Raw genomic sequence first — 21,791 nt, 5'->3', positions numbered from 1 at the left:
TTCTGTGGGAGGGACGGAGGGCGGTTGGTGCCGCGGTCGCGGCGGCTCCCAGCCCTTTCCTGAGGCGCGGCCTCGGGCCTGCTGCCCCGTCCTGGGGTGGGAGGGAGTGGTGGGAAATACTCATGCCCGATTGGCTGGCGTCAGTGTAGCTGGCGCCTCCCGATAGGCTGGGGCTGTTGCTGGGGCTCCCAGCCTGCCCTGGGGGAAGGCAGGAAGTAGCTGGGGGGTCACAGGGCACCGGGGGGGGGTTGTACCCCGGTTCTGGTGGCGGGGAAGCTGCGCCGGGACGGATAGCGAGAGGAGGTGTGACGCCGGGGTGGGAACGGGGAGCCGCGTTTTGTGTAAGTATCGATGGTATTACTATTAATCCTTAAGAGAGAGGATTATAGGTACCGTTTATTTATATATATTTATAGATACCATTCAGTCACTGTAAATAAAACCAGGCTGCAAATACGTGGCCTGGCACTTCTCTCCTATTTTTTAATCTGTGGCAATCAATTCCTCCTTGTAATGCCCTTCTGGCCTTGAAGGTGGTGCGAAAAGTAGTCTGTAAAGCCATGTCTTGTCCTCTGTTCCAACATGCTGCGTGCTTTGCCGTACATACTCAGCGAACAGGAGATTTCTATGCCTTCCCCTACATACTCAGTTAAAAGGAGATGACAAAAGGCCCAAAAAGACTTTGCCGAACTTCCCTGGGACACGCGTGCAGATGTAATGCAGAAACCATACTTTCTGCAGTGGCCTAGGAGTGATAGATGAGATGCCGTGTTTCAGATAAAACATAAATGTGTTAGGTTTCTTGTGAAGCATAAATAAGATTATTCTATCTGGAGAGCCAGTTACGGTTGTAGCATGGTTAAAGCAGACCGTTTGCCATAAGGGAGGCCCTGAAGTGGTACACGTGTGCTTGGGCGCTGGGCTTGGGTGTGTTTTTGTGTTTGGCCGGAGGTGTGCATCGCTGGCGGCTTTCCCGTGTGGCGGGAGCGTCTTGCCCGCTCAGCATGCATCAGGGTGCCCCGAACACAGAATTAGCAGGTGGTTTCCCCTTGGCCTTCCCTGGAGAGTTCTTGGATGCATGTAGGAAATGATGCGTGTGTGTCGAATGCGTGTTTTTTTAAACCTTCAGATATTTGTTATTTGGGAATCTAATTCTTACACATTTGCTTCAGGGAATTGACCTAAGTGAGGAGGCTGCGTGCTCTAATAAGCATTCTCTAAACCAACTGTTTTGGTTAGTTATTTGAAAGGGAAAGGACAGATATAGACATAACAGTGGCATGGCAAACCGTGAAAATAAAAGTTTCTTCTGCAAAATCTTACCAGCTTACTGCATCAAAAGACAAAGTAAGTAAAAGCATGATGTGTCAGTCTGTTTTAACTCCCTACAAGAGCGCTCCATTAAGAGAGGAACATTTATTTTTTTTTAAAGTTCTTTTTGCAACTTGGGTACTGTAATATTTTGCAGCAGAGACTAGTTTCATTATTTTACTGCAGAAACTGGAGTCTTTGGTATTTACCGTTCAGCTGTTCTGACAGGGAAGAGTCAAAAATAGGTATTGGTATCTGTTCAAAATTCTGATTATCTTCTAGACTGTGTATTTTTCTTGTCAGTGGTGAAAGGTATGGGCTGGCCCTAGGGCCTCCAGTCTTTGAGTCAGACTTTATGTTTATATATTAAGGAGTAAATTTATAGTTTGTTATTTTTGAAAGTTCCTGGTTCTGTGGAACTATTTCTTGAGAGATCAGAAGGATTAATGTTGTCTTCATTCTCTTGCTCCTGAACTGCAGTTGTTCAGTGGTTTCTATGTTTTCAGAGACCTTCCTGATGTTTACATTACAAAAGAAGAAAAATAAAATGGCAGGAGGCCGGAGGGGAAGGAGAGGCTTTGCATCCCAATGTGCTTCCAACCCCACTTTCCTCCCTCTATCTGCATCACAAGAATGGGGGCCTGAATGGAGGTGTAATGTTGGTTTCTAATAGAGACCAAAGAGACTAGAAGAGGGGCCATGGAGAAATTGTAGAAGCTGTGCAATTACTTGCAGTAAAAATCAGATTCTTCCCAGATGTAAGGGCTTATCTATGTTATAGTTTTGACTAAAAATCATTTCTGGTTTTACTCATAAATCTGATGGTATCTACTTTGTTATGAATTAATGAAGTGTGTGGATAGAAGCCTCAGTAATATAACATTTTACAGCTATTTTACTGTATTGGTTTACAGTGACAAGTACAACTATTTTGCCTTTAGCGCAGCCATCTGTCTGGCAGGCTAATCCCTCCAAGTTGTAAAAGTGTATCCCCATGGTATGTGTATCCTCCAGTAACCCAGGTGGTGGCAAACAGCCATGGGTTTTTCCCCGAGGATACAACTTGCATTGCGTTGTCCAACAGGACTTCTGTGAAATCCCTGACAGGCACATCTCCCTCCACTTTAGGCCCATGGGGATGGACAGCTGGGTGCATCGTACAGATTGGCAGTGACCAGTATTTGTGCTAAAAGAGCTCTCTTGTTCAGTAATTTTGCTTTAGCGTAGCGTCTTGCATAAGTTTAGTTCTACTACCATGCTATACCATGAGATCTCAAGGTGACTCCTGGGAGTGGAAGTGGGGAGGGTATGCTTTGGAGGGGTCTCCATGGAGGGATTCTGTTTAGGATGAAGTGTTTCTATGCAGAAGTCAGTGTGCAGTGGCCACACTTTCTGGTTTGCTCAGGCATCTTCCACTGGACACAGAGGCTCTGCAAAGCAGGATATATACAGTATTAACGCGTAATGCAATTGCGTATTGGCTAGCATGAAAGATGGATAGGATGTATTCGGCTAAGCGGACGCACAGCCGACGAGGCCCCAAAGAGTCTGTCGTGACCTGGCAGACACCAGTCAGGTGGGGAAGAGTCCACCCCCGCAGCTCCCAGAGGCAGCTCCTCAGTGTGGCTCAGTTGCCATCTTCCCCCAGCCCCCTTAGCACGGGTGACAGTGACAACTGGACCTGACCGGTCCTGACCATGCCTGGCCAGTGCCAGCCTGCCTCTAACGTGTTTTCTCCTGTAGGATTTTGTACCCTTCTGTGCCGGTGTTTTCCCTTTTGACTCCTTCAGCTGCTAAATCCCCTCTGAGCAGTCCTAACGCTGTCTATACCTTTTGCCTCTGTTATCTTTTGACAGACGTTTTCTTTGTTTTTTCTCAGCAGTCCAAATCCATGTGGCATAGCTGTGCTGCACTGGGCCTTGGTGCCCACATACCTAAACCCATGGTGGGGCTGGGGAGAGCCTTATGGCAGAGGCTGCGCAGAGAGGGGGTGTACAAGTGACAACTTCTTCACTGCTCTTCAGTTTGGTGTTGAGTAATTTCCAGAATGTTTTGTACCATGTTAGACACGACAGGATCCTTCTGAAACATGAATATTTAAGTATGTCCAGAGACAATGCTGGACGTTGATAACAGAATGTAAGGTCTGCAATGCTGTTCCTCACCAGAGGTGCTCTGCCTCCCATTCTTATTGATAAGTTTCTGAGTCTTAAGGTAGATTTGAAGAACATAGTGTACCATATTGGGTTTGCGTGGCACGGTTTTGGTAGCAGGGGGGGTTACAGGGATGGCTCCTGTGAGAAGCTGCTAGAAGGTTCCCTTATGTCCAGCAGAGCCAATGCCAGCCAGCTCCAAGATGGACCCGCTGCTGGCCAAGGCCAAGCCCATCAGTGACGGTGGTAGTGCCTCTGGGGTAACAGATCTAAGAAGGGGAAAAAAGTTGCTGCAGAACAGAAACTGCAGCAGGAGAGAACAGTGACAACATGTGAGAGCACCAGCCCTGCAGACCCCCAGGTCAGTGGAGGAGAAGGAGGTGCTCCAGGCACCAGAGTAGAGATTCCCCTGCAGCCCGTGGGGAAGCCCATGGTGAGGCAGGCTGTCCCCCTGCAGCCCAGGGAGGTCCATGGTGGAGCAGATCTCCACCTGCAGCCTGGGGAGGACCCCACGCCAGAGCAGGGGGATGCCTGAAGGAGGCTGTGACCCCGTGGGAAGCCCGTGCTGGAGCAGGCTGCTGGCAGGACCTGTGGCCCCGTGGAGAGAGGAGCCCACGCTGGAGCAGGTTTGCTGGCAGGACTTGTGACCCCGCAAGGGACCCACGCTGGAGCAGTCTGTGCCTGAAGGACTGCAGCCTGGGGAAGGGACCCACGCTGGAGCAGTTCATGGAGGACTGTCTCCCATGGGAGGGACCCCACGCTGGAGCAGGGGAAGAGTGAGGACTCCTGCCCCTGAGGAGGAAGGAGCGGCAGAGACAAGGTGTGATGAACTGACGTCAACCTCCATTCCCCATCCCCCTGTGCTGCTGGCAGGGAGGAGGTGGAGAATTTGGGAGTGAAGCTGTGCCCAGGAAGAAAGGAGGGCTGGGGGGAAGGTGTTTTAAGATTTGGTTTTATTTCTCATTACCCTACTCTGTTTTTATTGGTAATAAATTAATTTTCCCCAAATTAAGCCTGTATTGCCCATGACAGTAATTGGTGAGTGATCTCTCCCTGTCCTTAACTCAACCAATGAGCCTTTTGTTATATTTTCTCTCCCCTGTCCAGCTGAGAGGCGGAGTGATAGAACGGCTTTGGTGGGCACCTGGCGTCCAGCCAGGGTCAACCCACTGCAAGATCTTTTCTCTTGGCTATCCGAATAAAAGCATATTCTAAATACGCTGCATAAAATACTTAGGTCAGAGTTTGTTCCTGATTTTGATGAAAGAATACTTACTGGCGCCTCACAACTCAGTCTTGTCCCAGAGAGACCCTGAATACCACTCTTTTACTTTTTGCTTTGCTATTTTAGCTCAAAACTCTAGCCAGAGGTTGAAGGGTGTGAATTTCAGCAAAGTTTATGTCTTTGTACAAAGTTCTCTATTTATTATCTCTGTCTTTTTATTATCTATAGCTTGCTGTTACTCAGAAAGTTGATACTCTGGTATTTTCATTTGTAATGATTGGGGTATTTTCCTCTTTGGGAAATGCTAGTGTAGTGGCATGGAAAAAATGATGTTTTTTTTAATTCCATGAGAGTCAAAATCACTGTGAAACATATCCTGCCATCTTCTCTGTTGTTGTAGAAGATATTGGAAAGGGAAATTAGTGTGGGTCTTTGTGATGGAAATGAATCAGAAGGTGGGAGGAAAAAAAGTAGTTTCTAAAAACAATATTGCTGAGGGTTAATTTCATGTAGCATTGCAACTTATAGTTGCAAAGAAGGTGCCAGCAAACGTTCCCAAGTGTCGGGTTTTGTCTTACAGTGATGATCTTTCATACTGCAGAAATTCCAAGGTGAATTAGTGGGCAAATGCTGCTTTACGAGATTTATTCTCGTTCTGCCTTTGTAATGTCTAGTTTTAGTGAGTGTTGCTTTCATACTGGTGTAGATCACTTTCTCATTGCAATATTTGCATTAAAAATGTTTCCTCATTTTTTCTTTAATCATAGGTAGCTTTGCTATAACATTTAAACTGTGACTAACACTTCTTGTTAACACTTAATCCTTTAAATGATACTTTGAAATTGTTTAAAACAGTATTTTAAATTGAACAAGGCCTTAGAGCCACTCTGTAGGACTGTATCATTAACCTATAATTGTATATTGCATGAAGTACTTTGTTTTCATTACTTTGGAAAAAAAAGTAATGACCTTGCAATTGACTCCTCTATTTAACATTTTCATCTGAGCTTTAACACCATTAGAAGTAACTGCTTGTGTTGACCACAGAAGGAGCCAAAGAAGCAATGTACTGCAGTCAACCTAATTCAGTTTCAAGCTAACAAAGTTAATACTAATTGGTGATCTACCAAGTCAAAGGCCTCCGTTAAATAGAAGTCTAGACTGTGAAACTCCTTTTTCTTTTTGTAGATTGCCAGCCCTGGGTTTTAAAATATACTGTGCTGAATTTTGATTTTCACATCAGGATACCTAACACTTGAATAGCCAGTAGGTCTGTGCTGCCTTAAGTATTAATCTAAACTGTTTAAAGTAGGTATTGAGTATGGAAAGTTCTTGTTAGTGAGAAAGCCCCATTTCATGCAGAAGTTATTTGGGAAATAGTCTCAAAAAATACTTTTTTTCCTTATTTGCCTAGAGCGTCATTCTCTTTAAAGCCTGTCAGTACTAAATAATCATCAGGCCCCACAGTCTTTCCTCATGTTGATAGGCAGCTTGAGCAGCCATGTGTGCCTCCCATTCATCTGTTCCCAGTATCATCAGACACAAGGAAGGCAGAGCAGACTTTCCAAACTGGCTGTCATTTCAAGAAGACTGGGACACATGAAAGCAGTAAATAATAACGACTTAGCTGGGGGACTGAGCATTCTGTACCACACGAAAAATGTGCTCTGCTTAAAACCATGAAACTTGGCAGATAGGCTTAGGATTTGCTAAGGCACAGAACAAAAGCAAATATGGTCCTTTCTGATTGCCTACTGTAGAAAACTGAGCTCTTCAGCAGAAACTCTTTTGATTCCAGTTTTCCACAGGTTCTTAAACATGGAAGGAAGAAAGTTTTAGCAATATTATACAGATGGCAAATGTCAGATTTTTTTTTTCTTCTACAAAGTAAAGAAGGATCTATTTGTCCTAATCTCAGTTTCCAGAAAATAAAATGGCTAAGATGGTTCTTTTTAAACCTTATGGGCTGAGAGAAAAAAAAAAAACCAAAACGAAGAATTGTGGAGATGAAGGGGCAAAGGGGCTGAGCTAATTTTTTTAATACCTTCAAGGTAGATGCAGCTTGGAAAACTTGTCTGAAAATATACCATCCAGGGAGAAAAGCAGCTGAACAATCTACAGATTTTCTTCTTTATTTTTCTGTAATGTATGTGCTTTTAATCAAAATGGTCAGGAGATGGGGTAAGAGTAACTCCCCATATTATCTGCATTGGCACATTTATTGATCATGAAATAGAACATCAGTAACCACCGACTCTCACAGTGAAAAACCTTTGTAAACACTTGGTTGCATTAGTGAAGTAAAGGATAACTTTCAGATCTTGACCGGAGATGTCTAAGCCGTGTTGTTTTCCTTTGAGGGGGCTCATGTTTGTTTCCCCAGGCCTGATCTAGCTGTTCTCAGTCATCTTGAGAAACTTCAGGAAGGGCAAGCTGTCAGCTGGGCTCAAGCAGGCTCAGGAGGGTAAGAACAAGTACCAGTGTCTGCCTTCTGAAGTGGTTTGAAAGGGAAAATAAATGAAAATTCCTTTGTATCCTTACAATAATTTGAAATAGGCTTCTGCCTGTCTTGTTTTGCAGTGAACTAGAGCAAATTTGGGTCATCAATATTCCAGGTACAAGGAGAGGATACTTTCATTTTGCACATCTTTAAAAACAGCATGTTGTCTTGCTCCCTGTTGTTCATATTTTTAACTGTTAATTAAATCCACTGACAGTGCAGCTGTTTAGATTATTAATAGTATCCCTGATATTTGAAAATAATTAGATTGCTACTATTTTTATGATCTCACTAAATAGTTTTCAGACTGGACTAAAATATGCTCCATTTAAAAGGCAGGGTAGTCTGTTCACGTCATGAATGTTTATTGTAATTGAAACATGTCTTTTATAGCTAAAGCTTTGTTCTGAATTTCCATATAATGTAGGAAACAAAGGGTTTCAGAGTCAGGGGGTTTTTTTTGTTGTTGTTGTTCCACATAGCTCCGTGATGACCCATTCATAGAGATCCCCAAATGTCATTAACAGCCTGAGGGCAGGCTCTTTGGAAGTTTGCTTAGCTCAGTGATCGCACACAAATATATCGCCAGATAATTGAATGGAGGATATATTGGGGAAATGTTAGCCAGCTTGAACATAGAATGTGATGCCACAGCCTAATATTTAGGTCGTTCCATTTCAATAGCAAGGAAATCTAGTATTGTCATAAGCATTATGCATTAAGCAAATGGATGAGACTGACATAGCTGCTATGTATACACAATTTTCTTTCCTGTCTCATCATGTCTTTGCTGATAACAAATGTAGAAAAGCTGTTTGAAAGGGCAATTAATTTGTGGTAAAGCTGTTAGTAGTCTGCTAGTGTAGCACAGAATGCCTATAAAAAGATTTAAAGAAGAATTTAGTAATTTAATACAGTTATTCAAGCTTGTAAAATGGAATTTTGCAGTTCTGAATATATTCTAATATTTGGAAAAGACCAAGTATTGGAATCGGTTAATACCAATGTTATATGTCTATTTTTGGGAGAGGTAATAGATAATTGTCATGTAATTACAGAGATGAGAGCACTTCGTAACCATTTCACTTCTTAAAGGCTGACTCTTGTGATTCTTAAAATACTTGAAAGAAGGTTGTATCAGACTCGCCAACAAGATACCTTTAAAGTAAGACACTGCCAGGATGTTGAGACTACTTTTAAGGAGAGTTTTCAGTCTTGATCCAGTAAGCTATTACATTGAGGCAAACATGGGGAGTACTCTCTGTTATTATGGTATTGTGTTTGTTATCTCTGAGTGTTTTATACAGTACTTTATGAGGAACTGACCCGAGTGTAAGTCCCTGTGCAGACTCTCAGCTCTAAAAAGACTCAAGGAATGGACTGTGGTAACAGCTGAAGATCTGTAGTCTCTGTGCTGGGGAACAAGACAATGGTGCTTTATCATGATACTATTTTTTTGTTGTTTTGCACCCCATGCCACCTCTGCAACCAAATAAATGCTCTTAAGATTAAATTGAGAAAAAAGTTAGGCTGAATCTAATAATGGAATAAAACATGCAGCTTGGGAGGAAAAAACTGACGTTATTCTAAGGTGCTCATTTCTTTGACTAACTTGATGTGAGTAGCATGTAGCTTGGGATTACTATGTATGCAAATACAGAGGTTTTAATTGCAAGTACTAGTGGAAAAGACCTTAAGGGAGCAATCACAATGCAGAAAAAAAAATCAGTTTCAGAAGCTGACCATAATGACTATAGACAACTTAATGTAGTGAACAGCATACATTTTCCATATGTAAACCCACTAGCAGCATACAAGTGAGGATCATCCGATACAAAGCCCATAAACTCTGCAGAACAAGCTATGGATTAACTTCTTAAAGAATTTAATGAACCTTTTGTAAATAAGGTGCAGTGAGCAAGGCCCCAATGGCTCTGCAAATACAAGGTTTTCTTTGGATAAAAATCTGCTGAACTTGGAAGTGGATTAATATGTAGATTTACAGAATAGTCTCTATTTTTAGTCTGAAACTTCAGATAATACTGTATTTCACTTACTTTATATGAAAAGTTACTGTGTTTCTATAGTAGGCTAGAGTGTTATATAAAAGTAAATAATTATAAAAAGTAAACATAATTAGGCTTCTGCCATAAGGGAAAAAAAACCCCAGTAATTTACAATACCTCCAGAATTATATAAACTACATTGGTGACAAAAAGAACCAATTAATATAAATATACCAGGTCTCTCTTTAGCCCATTTATGTGAAAATATTTTTTGTGTCTATATACTAATTCTGAAAGTCCTGAGGACAAAAATCTTGATTCTGCAGGCTCACAGTAATCTTCTCTAAATAATCATACTTTATGATTTTAAACAGACAGTTTTAATAGAGATGTAGGATAGATGTCCCGATAACTTAATATCCTTGCTCCTGTGCATTTCTGTTCAATCAAATAGTAGCTCACTACAGAGAGTAACAGCAGTTGTGGTCCTGAAAATCCATTTTCCTGCTTTTTGCTTAGGAAGGTCAAATAGCCACAACACCAAAAAGAAGAAAGGCATGTTTCCACATCTCCTACCTTTCAGTTGTATGATACCACTTTATCACTTGTATTGGTTCATAATAAAAAGTGAGACATTTGTTTTCTTAGATAGAACATTTGTGCAAGCTGTGTCATGGGATTAAAACATGTTTTTCATTTCTGCCTTTTATTTTTGTCAGCTTTATTCTTGGAGCCGTTATCATGTGTGTGTTTCTAAATTGCATCTGAAAGGCTTTATTAAGAGTTCTGTTAAAGCAGAGAAATGAAGCACTTAAAAGTTGTGAAATTGAAGAATTAAAGCTGCTTGTATAATCTTAATTTTGGCCTCCCTATGCTTATGCATAATGGCACAGTCTTTAATTAGAGAATCACATACTGGGTTTTTTCCCCCTAGGAGTTACAGTTCATTCATTGCACAGGAGGGATAATGCTTACTTGGTGATTGCTGCCTTCATTGTTTTGTTTCATTCTCACTGTTCTGTGTGTGGCCATAGGCTTTATTTACTGCACCCTAATCAAAGCATGCTCTGATGACAAAATTAATAACTTCCTTTGGGCTTTCCTGTGGTTCTTATCACTTTAGGTCTGAGTAGTTCACAAGTGTTATTAGTCGTCATCTTTACAGTGCCCAGTTTTCATTGTGGAGACAGTATTTCAGGTGAGCAGCTGAAGTACTAAAAAGCAAACGTAAAAAGTATCTGCTGATTTTGGGTGCAGCGGTTGTGATGAGTTGTGCCTGATAGTTCAGAGGATTTTTTATTACATAGCACTTTATCTGTTCCAGGCAGAGATCCTCTTTGATTCTAACAGAAGCAATGAGTTTTCAACACTTCTTCAAATTCAGTACCCAAAAGATCAAGAGCACATAACAGTCACCCTTAGGGGGCTGGTTTAAATGATATAATGTGCAGGAAGAGAAGAGATAGAAGCCAGTCCCTCAGGGCAGCACTATCTGTAGGATTATTGTTTCATTTCACATTTGCCACATGGCTTCCACTCTCAGCAACAGTTCAGACAAGGGCACTATGGAAAACAGCTTTACTGTGTAACCTGGGTTTTGTGTCCAACTGAATGCCAAGATTAGATCCATTCTGTTCACTGATTGGGGAAATGATGTGAGTTAAAAAAAAAATTCAGTTTAGGGTTGTATCATGATGCATGACTGCCCTGGCAGCATGCAGTAGTAAACATTCTGCCTTGAATGCAGAGTGGGAAAAAATCAGACAGGAAAAAGAAGAGAAAGCGTGACCAGTCTTACTAGAGTATCCTTACTTGAAAGAGGGAAGAAGCAAGTGGGACTCTGTGTATGAGGGAAGGCAGACTTGCAGTAGTTAAGCAGAAGAGAGTTACGTGAGATGGTGTAGGTATTGGAGCGATCTCTGATGGTCTGTACCTGTCAGACAGTTCAGTCCCATCTTCCAAAGACCTCCCGTTGACGGTTGGTCTACTGACTCCTTTCTATTCTTTCTTAAATAGCAGGTAGTTCTTTCCTCTCTTTCCAAATTTCCTATACCATCATATTCCTCGACCACATCTTCTTTTCTCTCCATGTTTTTCTGCTTAAGCAGTTGAAAGAGACAACTCCCTTCTCAATTTAGCCTGGGTGTTGGAAGATAGGTGGGAGCCAGGCTTTCGGCCCATGGTTTCCCACCTGGTTCTGGTGCGGCTCAGAGCTGCCGGGAGGGACTCAGAAATGCCAGAAAAAGCCTTGCTAAGTTTCTGCGGTTTTGGGCCAATAAGTGTTTAGTTTCTTTGTGTTGCTGGTAGGTAGGGTGTTAATGAGGTTTTGAGAAGTTTAGCTGTTTGTCTTGACTGTGTGTTTTAAAAATGTGATAAGCCTTTAAAAATTATAATTTTGAACTTCCTTTTGGCAAATGTGGACAGAGTTTCATGGGTCTGTGAAAAGCCACATCCACTATACAAAAGTCTGTAAGTCCCTCCTGCCTAATCTCCCTGCTCCAGATCAGTGAAATAGCAGAGCTGTTCACCAGCCATTTTTAAACATATGCCAGATATTTCTGAAGACCAGCAAAGCTCTTTGGCAGAATAATTTCCCTTTCTTTTTTGCCTTGTTCACACTTCCTTTACTCTAAAACAAACAAATAAACAAACCAAACAAAAATACCCACAAACCCCACAACTTTCCCCACCTTGGATGTCAAAGATGGGCGGGGGGGAATTAATAGCTGCAGTTATAAGCAGTTAAAAACAGGTTAATAAAACATGAAATATCACATAATCTTAACAATAACCACTCCTCTCTATATTCCTGTAGTGTTACTGAATTTTTTGTCTGGGATTTGTGTTAACCATAAATTGAGTAATAATATATGGGATACTGAAGTATGTACAAGATATGGAAGTGAAACGAGTCTGGGATTTCCCACTATACAAGTTTATTAAAATAACACTTGTATTTGTATGATTTAAAAGCTCATTTTCCCCCTTGAAAAAGAGACAGCTCCTTTGAGTGCAGTAATGTTTCTGTGCAGCTTCATAGCAGTGTTTCTTCTTGATATAGTTCATTCTTCAAATAGATGCACCATGTCATGGTACCTGGAGTTGGTAAAGGCTGAAGAAGGAAAGGGAAGTGTGTCTTTACATGCCAGATCCGAGGAGTGCAGAAAAGCCAAGTAGAAAGTTTGCCATTCTGTTATTTCTAATTGGCCTATCAATATTCTTTGAATATTGCATTGAACATAGTGCAATGCAAACAGCTTTGGTTTTGGTTTGGGTTTGTTTTGGTAGAGTGTTCCAAACAAAATTGTACAGTACATTTCAGGGCTTCTTCTCCGTTCCATTATACATTGCAGTTACGGTGATATGTAGCCAATATAACAGGATGGGAAAGTAGGGCTGCTTTTTTTTTTTTTTTTTTTTTGTAGTTCTGGTTCTGTGTAAGTTTAAGAATTAATGTTGGTTGGTTTTTTTAGTTTGTTTGTTTTGCTTTTAGTACCTGTTAAACACGTCTTGAATTTTTAAAATATATTTAAATATATTTTGAAATGGTTTAGAATTTAAAAGATGAATTTTACATCAACCAAAGCACATTTGGGTTTAGATTTACCAGGGATTCTGTAAACTCACATTTTTGCTTTGAATTGATCTTATTTGTAGGTGTTGACTACCTTGGAATTAGAAGAAAAGGTAGAAACTTACAGCAGAAACCCTAGGAAAGCAGCTGACCTGACGTGTGGGTTTTTGTTTTATGAAATGTTGGTGGTGTAAAATCTGAACTTCAGCTGAGCTAGCTCAGCTTTTAACTGTAGCCCTGAGACTCAGCTTGCTTTGAATCCTTATCCCATAGCTAAGGGATCCAGGCCCCAATTATTGAAAGTTTATCTGTAAAAGTGGTAGTATGCTCCCTAGTTAGGAATGGAAGAAAAAAAGGTGAAAACAGTTAAGACATCCATAACAGCTAGCTTTTCTCTTGCAGCTGGCCCCAACACAATCTAATTAATGATCTGAGAAAAACAGTTTTCCCTTTTTTTTGCCATATAGCTCATTGGCAAGCTTCCTGCAGGAGCTGCTTTGACAGATCTAAAACTGCCTCTGTCTTTATCGCATGGTCTAGCTGCTGCCAGATTCCCTGGCCTTTCTTGTTCCAGTGGACATCATAGTGCTTTACTGAAATCTGAGGAAGTAAAATTCACTGAAGTGTACATACCTGAAGTTAGGCATGAATTTTTCAGAACATTCACTATGCAGTGAGCAATAAAGTTCTCATATTCTTTCCAATTTATTCCTTTTAAATAATTTATATTTCTATCTTCTGTCTATTTCTTATGGATGACAGGGAGTGATCTCTTCATGTCCTTTGCATGGCATGCTTTGCCATATGTGAGCATTGAACTTGAAATAGGATGCAGGAAGTTACAAAGCTTTTGCTGTTGTTCCCTATTGAAGTGCAAGTTGTGTTGAGGATCGTATGAAAAAGGAGCAGATTGCCAACCGAGAACTAGAACTGTTGTACCTCTGTGGCATAAGAGAGAGAAAGGCAGTATGAGGTCTTGGTCAGGTGTGGTTTGAAAGATGTGAATACAGCTGGTTTTTGTATGGGGTGCAAAATTAATGTAGAGGAAAGAGCTCAGCTAATTAGGTGGCAACTCAGCACCGCTTACTACCTGTAACCGTCATTAAGATGCTTGCATGTACAGTCATCTGGCTGGTTTGTCTCACTTAGCTAACCAGCAACTTGTTTATGAGGCCAGAAAATGATAAGAGGAATGGAAAATTGGCAAAAAAAAAAAAAAAAGGCAGGAAAGTTGCATTTCTGTAGTGCAGTGTTGAGAGTCTGGACAAAAGGACTCCATACCCAGAAAAACTACACCACTAATTTTTATGGCATTGATAGTTATGGAAATCTAAGAACAGGATGTTCTTCTAGATGGTTTAGATGAGTCCTGTTACCGCTTCAACACCTGAAATAATAGAGAACATCTTTGCAAAAACTCCAGGTGCAAACACAATTTTTTGCCAGAAACAAAAGACACCCCCCCCCCCTTTTTTTTTTCTTCCCCCAGGTAGCTATTTGCTTTTAATAGCACCTCTCTACTGCTGCAAATTGGGTCAGTGTGGGCGCGTATCTTTTCTATACTTAATGGTGAATCCAAACATCATCTTAAAAAAAGAAAAGAGCTGTTTGTTACTGAACAAACAAGAGATGGACCAGAAAATGCAGTAACAAAAGGAATGGAAGGGTTTGGGATGCCAACTGAAATAATGTTGAGGTAGACTGGGACTGGGATTTTGGGGAGGGAAAATGTAAATTGATTGTCTCAGATGAAGGAAGACTGGGCTGATTGCTCAGAAGATTGTGGCACAAAGAAGATGAAGATGGCTCTTTACTAGCTTAATGAAGAGACTGGGAAGGTGGCTAGGGAAAAGGAGTTGGGAGAAGGTGTACTGCATGAGAAACTGATATGCAGAGCCCAGGGTAGCACCTACTTAAGTCTGACAGAAGTCTGTGAAAGTAGATTTTACAATGAGAGACTGAATGCAGATGGAGAAATGGTACGGAGTAGTCAGCTGGGATCTAGAGAACACACTGGAGGGTTGTTCCATGGTCAACAGTGAGTACCTAAAATTCAGATTCTCTGCTTGTGCTTCTCCTGCTAAAGGAACCTCCTTTTCTGCCTCCCTCCACCTCTCTTCTCTTCCAGTGCTGAAGTCAACTTTTGGGATATGTTCTTTTGTTGTCAGTGGCCCAATTCAGAGCCCGTTCTAACACCAGCTGGAGCATGAATTGTTTCCCAGATAACTTACCTTTCTCTCAAGTATTGGTTTTCTATATCAACGTTCAAAATTGCTAATTGGTTCATACAGGTTTTACTGTGTCTCCTCGTTACATTATTGTGTTTACGTTTTTAAGACATTTTGGCATCCATGATTCAGGAGGACTATGCCACGGAAAGTATTGGAGACACTAAAAGATTAGCATTAAAAGTGAGCAAATACTGGCTTTACAGGTAGTTGAGTGGAAAATATTTTAACATAAAGATTTTATGTGGGGGAAGTCAATATTCTTATTATAGCTTAGAAAATTACTCTGGATTTCTATTGGAATTCATGGGTGGCAGATACAAAATGATAAAAATAAAATCAAACTTGCCTCTATTACATTATCACAAGAGTCTTGGAACTGCTTGCCCTGAAGTTACCTTTTTAATTAAACTGTACATCTTTCATATAAATGTTGGAATGTGAAAATTAAATGCGATTCCAATTGTTTCATCAGTAGACTTAGGCAACTGAAAGAACAGTCATAGGAAATACAAGAATTTTGCTCTATTGGCCTTACTATATAAGGTCAGCTAATATCAACTGAGTTAATAATAAAGGTGGTGTGCATATTGGTTTTAAGGCATTCCTATGAAAATAGTTGCCGTTAAAAATGTTGAGATGCAATTTTATAGATAGATTCAGACTATGGGGACCTTGAGAGTCTTTGTAGTCTATCTTCCTGCTTGAAGAGGGGTCAACACTGAGTTCAGACCAGGTTGCTCAGGGCTTTTCCCACTCAGGTCCTGATAAATCCCAAAGGACAGAGATTCTGCAGCTTCTCTGGGCAGCCTGATTGAATTGATCCTCTTGGTCCAGTGCTTAATTGTCCTCCTAAAGAGGCTTGTTTCCTCTTTCATTCAGTTGGAATTCGTTAGTTCCCTGCTCAGCCAAGCCAGGCTCCTGATATATCTGCTCATTGCCAGAGCACAGGGATTGCTTGTTCTTGTGCATGGAGGAGACTGTCCTTAAAGACCTGCAAACTTTCTTGCCCTGTTTTGCCCTTCAGAGCTGCCTCCCTACAGGATACCTGAATTAGCTGAAGTCTGCACTCCTTAAATTCAAAGTTTATACTCTGCTACTTGCCTTCCTGACACCTGTTAAGATCTTGAACTCCAGTACTTCATGGTCATGACAGCCAAGGCTACCGTTGATGATTATATCCCCAACTATTTCTTCCTTGTCTGTTAGCATACCCAGGAAAGCATGGTTATCCCATTGAACATCTGTGTTAAGAAGTTGTCCCTGAGACCCTCCAGAAGCCTCCTGGATTGCTTCCATCCCTCCATATTGTCCTCACAGATGTGAGGGGGCTTAAAGTCTCTCATCATAAGTAAGATGTGTCACCTGGCAGTGTTATCAAGTTTCTTAAATGAGGTTTCATCCACTTCACACTCACCAGGTGGACTGTAACAAACTCCCAACAGGAGTTGTCAAACAGACTGCTGTAGAAGAGTTCCATATATTGGAGCAGCTCCTTCATGTACAAGGCAACCCACCTCCCTTCTTCTCTGCCTGTTTTTCCTGCAGAGTCTGTACCTGTCCATCATAGCATTCCAGTCCTGCGAGCTGGTCTGCCGTGTCTTAGTTATGCCAATGATGTTGCAACTCGGTGTCCCCTCGTGAAGTTCTAGGTCCTCCTGGTTCCCAGTCTGCATGCATTTCTGTACAGAAATTTTGAAACTGTTCTTTATATGAAATCTTTCTCTCCCTTCACCCTGCCCACGTGCTTACTGGGTGTGATTTCCGTGTCCCTGTGAGCTGCAAGCTATTATCATCCCTTGCTATACCTTGTTTAAGGCCCTTTCAGACAAATTCAGGAGAAATGAAAGTTACCAGCAAAGGCAGTCATATTTTGTTGCATTCTCAGGCTATATTTTGCTCATGATAAAGTATGAGTAAGTGGGCCAGTATAGCAGTTTTGGACTAATTCACTAACAACTCTAAATGAAAAAGCTGAACAACTCATTGTGAGAATTCCAGATGTCCATTATATTCTACTGAAACAAAAAGGCTACTCTAAGGAAATGTAAAAATGGATTTAGAACACAATTTTTAAAAGTTAAACCTTTTCAGGACTTGATCACTCTTGGATAATATCTTTGATTATATCTGAATGAAAATGATATAGAATAGCATAGTACAAATTAAATTATTCAGTTGTTAAAACCTGAGTTTCATTCACAGCATCATGATGGTTTGAGATACTGTAGTTTGAACTCGGTTTTCATTTTACTCTTTTAAATTTGCATAATGAAAAACTGACGCATTTTTTTGAGAACTTGACATAAAGAGAAATGCCTGCTTTCCAGCTTGTTGACCAATTAATTAATTATATGTTCAGGAGCTTATGCTCTGCTCAGTTGCCACACTGTCCAAAGCTTTGCAGAGATATTATAGTAGAGAATATTTGAATAATTTCTATTAAATAGTGATCAGTAAAAGTGCCCTATTTTCACTCTGCGATCTTTATAAAATCTGTATCTTTTCTGTGTGTATTTAGTAATTGTGGCATGCTCAACAGGTCTGCTGAGTACAGTAAGATTTGTGGCTTTGCTGACACTATCTCAGACATGACTAATTGATTATGACCAGATTTTTTTTTTTAGGACTGAGACATAAATACTAACAAGAAGAAAAAACCCTGTTCCACACTTACCAGTGTGTGTTTAAGATTAGTAATAACAATAAAGAAATTTATTTAACATCAGCTTATTGGTAAACTATAATTTTCTATTCAGTTATTCTCTCCTGTGCACAAGAATTCAAAAAGAAAACTTCTAAGTATTGGTTCTGTTTAATTTAATTTCAAATTTCACTAATACAATAATTATAGCCTTCAAAGTTTCTGTTTGTAGGAAGTCACTGTAGGTTTTTGTTACTAGATTATTTAGTGTTTTGTGACTCTTATGTTGTCTTAAAGTTCTTGTTAATAGGATCTATTTCCATAGCATTATGATGAACAATATAAATATGTCAGTCACTCTTTTTGTACTTTTTTCAGCTGAAGGATGCTTTTAAATTAAGCATTAATTAATATTTCCTGCAATTTTTTAATTTCCCTTTTGAAAAAGTAGTAGTAGTAACTATTCAATGACATAAAAAGTTTTCAGTACCATTTCTATTACACATAGGTCAAAAAACTTTGTAACGTTGTTCGCCCAGATGGAACAGCGAGAAAGTAGAATTCAGTAGTTTTCACAGAAACAATGTCATTTCCTGCCAATCACAGTGTTTTATTCTCTGGAAGTTTATTTTGTCTTTATGCATGTTAGGCTTGAGTCAAGATGTACTTGCAAATAGTAATATTTGATTAATATATCTGTACTGTCTGTTATTATTTTAGCTTTCATGTTTCACATTTTCACCATGCAAACTGTCATCAATAAACAGTGCTGAGACTGTCACAGTTATTGCATCATTCCATGAATTAGAATTCTAAGAAAATTATAAGAATTGGCAATAGTCACAGTAATTCTGAACTGTGAGAATTTGTAAAAGTAGCAGGGTATCTAAGGCTATAATAGATTTTAAAGAGCGTACTGTAATCCTGAGATTGCAAAGTTGCTTTCTTGTGCAAAAACCACTCTGCAACCTTGCATGTATTGGAAATTTTCTGAATACAACCCATTTATTTAAGCTGTTTGCAGGGATCATTATATATCCTTAAGCTTGAATGTTATCCTATAGATTTATTATGCTGGTTTTCCTCGTAAACACAAATCAAAGAGAAATAAATCAAGGGTGTGTCCCTCTCTCTTTTAGCAATAGACTTTAATCTATATTAGACTCTTTTTAAACTGTGGGATCTGTAAATTTAGCTTTTCTGGAGGTTATAATATTTAACTGTGCACTTGCACTATTGAGATGCACAGAGGTTTTTTGTTTGTGGAAGTTAAATGTTAATGCCAGAGTAAAAGATATAGACAAATATAGCTGGCAGACACTGATTTTTGTATAGATTTTTGTAACTGCTTAATTTTCAGACATTTAAAATCTTACATTTTAAAACATTTCATATACAAAAATAATCTATGCAGTAGTTATACAAAGTAATAGTTTCGTGGTAACAAGTGTTCATAAATTACATATATGAAATAAGTCATCTGCAAATTGAAGACTTAGGTGAAGTTTGAATGAAGGGATGGTCAGCTTGTGCAACTGGAGATGTTAAACGTGTTTTCTCTGCCAGAGCTATGTCATGTAGCAGAGTCTGCAGCTGGTACATAATCTGAATATCAAGTTTAGGAAGACATAAGTTAGACTGGTGTCACTGAGTGACCTGGTAGCCACCTGGAAACCAGATCGTACACGAGGTAACATAGTCATAGGGTTCTAAAAAACACCTACCATATTCTGCTTGTGAACTCTTGTCAGAGCTTCCTTGTTCTTTTTTTCTTATGGTAAGAAGGATGTTTAGTATCTCTAGGTCATGTGAGTATTTTGATGTGCTGATCAAAGAGCTAGGAAAGTTGATGATAATAACATCAAAGTGATGTATCTGCAAATGTAGTAGCTGAGATCTGAAAACCCCTCTGGCCTCACACATGTGAAAAGTTCAGAAGTGAGCCACTGCTGTTCTTGATATTGTTCTCAAGAACAACAGAGAGTAGATATGTGTTCAGGGATGATGCTCCCCCCAAATACTTTTGGTAGAATGCCATATGAGATGTAAATGCTCAAAGGGGCACCAGCACCACCTTCAGAAAAGAAATAAAATAGCTATACAGAACACAAACCCTCATATACTGTAGTCAGAGTGACTGTGAGATTACATGTGTTGCTGCTTTGACCTAGAATGAGTCCGGAGACGGTGACACCACCATTTGACAACCTGACTTAATACCTGTCTCAAAATGTAATAACAATAAATGTGACAGATTTATTATTATTTATTATACAGTGTTTTTCCCACTAACTCTCATCTTACTATAGAAGATAGAGTAATGCATCTTTCACTTTTAAGCACTGAAATTTAACCACCTCAAAGAAAGTAAACACAAACTATTTATCTGTGTGTCAAAGTAATATGCACTACTTTTAAAAGGATGAGAGGCCAATAAACAATATTTTATAAGTGTTTCATAAGTATAACAGCAATTTCTTACTCTTCTCCTACATACAGGGCATGTATCTGACATACATTGCCATTGAAAAATCCTCTGACTGCAGCAGCAGATGAGAGTGAGCAGTATACTTGTTCCTTTCATGTGCATCGTTAAAGGGATGATTTGTTAGTAGTTTGAAATAACTATATTAAGACTTCTGGATTGCCCTATATGTCTTTAAGTGAGACAGAATTCAGCATTTCTGATCATAGAGGTTTTTTATTCCAAAGGGCTGTGCTAGTTCTACTAAATTTGTTTCCCATTGAAAATTTGCGTTTTTCAAATGTAACTGAGCAAGTGTAAATTAATAGGAATCTTAATGAAAAAAATTCAGTCGCCAAGGTGAGTAGCTCTGGTGCCAGCACGATGGGCAGCGGAGCTCTCTAGTGTGGGGCATGGGGGGGTTTCTGAACCAGGGGGAACATCAGGGGAGTGGAGAGACCCGCTGGGAGCCTGCAGTTCACACCACCGTGGCTGATGGGAACTGGGAACTGGGCAGAGCCGGGAGCAACGGCGGCCAAGCCCCCTGTATTGGTTTTGTGTGGCAAGGTTTTGGTAGCGGGTGGGGTTACAGGGGTGGCTTCTGTAAGAAGCTGCTGGAAGCTTCCCCTGTGTTCGACAGAGCCCATACCAGCCGGCTCTAAGACGGACCCGCCGCCGGCCAAGGCCGAGCCAATCAGCGATAGTGGTAACGCCTCTGTGATAACATTTTTAAGAAGGAAAAAAAGTTGGGACGGCGGTATTCGGCAGCCAGAGAGAGGAGTGAGAACATGTAAGAGAAACAACTCTGCGGACACCAAGGTCAGTGAAGAAGGAGGGGGAGGAGATGCTCCAGGCGCCGGAGCAGAGATTCCCCTGCAGCCTGTGGTGAAGACCATGGTGAGGCAGGCTGTCCCCCTGCAGTCCATGGAGGTCCACGGTGGAGCAGATATCCACCTGCAGCCCGTGGAGGACCCCACGCCGGAGCAGGTGGGTTCCCGAAGGAGGCTGTGACCCCGTGGGAACCCCGCGCTGGAGCAGGCTCCTGGCAGGACCTGCGGATCTGTGGAGAGAGGAGCCCACGGAGCAGGTTTTCTGGCAGGACTTGTGACCCCGTGGGGGGCCCACGCTGGAGCAGTCTGTGCCTGAAGGACTGCACACCGTGGAAAGGACCCATGCTGGAGCAGTTCGTGAAGAACTGCAGCCCGTGGGAAGGACCCACGTTGGAGAAGTTCGTGGAGGACTGTCTCCCGTGGGTGGGACCCCACGCTGGAGCAGGGGAAGAGTGTGATGAGTCCTCCCCCTGAGGGGGATGAAGCGGCAGAAAATAACGTGTGATGAACTGGCCGTAAACCCCATCCCCGTCCCCCTGTGCCGCTGGGGGGGGGTGGTAGAGAATCCGGGAGTGAAGTTGTGCCCGGGAAGAAGGGAGGGGTGGAGGGAAGGTGTTCTGAGATTTGGTTTTATTTCTCATTACCCTACTCCGGTTGATTTGTAATAAATCAAGTTAATTTTTCCCCAAACTGAGTCTGTTTTGCCCGTGACAGTAATTGGTGAGTGATCTCTCCTATCCTTATCTCGACCCACAAGCTCTTTGTTATATTTTTCTCTCCCCTGTCCAGTTGAGAAGGAGGGGGAGTGATAGAACAGCTCTGGTGGGCACCTGGCATCCAGCCAGGGTTAACCCAT

At 41.0% G+C, this 21,791-nt stretch overlaps 1 protein-coding gene across 14 annotated transcripts in view; it reads left to right on the top strand.

Annotated features, from left to right (window-relative positions):
• DMD (dystrophin) overlaps positions 1–21,791 on the top strand; it is a 1,317,358-nt gene that overhangs the window by 322,025 nt on the left and 973,542 nt on the right. The gene's annotated exons all lie outside the window — the stretch shown is intronic.

This window comes from Harpia harpyja, chromosome 8 (assembly GCF_026419915.1).
Source record: "Harpia harpyja isolate bHarHar1 chromosome 8, bHarHar1 primary haplotype, whole genome shotgun sequence".
Classification (NCBI taxonomy): domain Eukaryota; kingdom Metazoa; phylum Chordata; class Aves; order Accipitriformes; family Accipitridae; genus Harpia; species Harpia harpyja.
The sequence above is the reverse complement of the archived record's forward strand: the minus strand, read 5'-3'. Positions and strand labels throughout refer to the sequence as shown.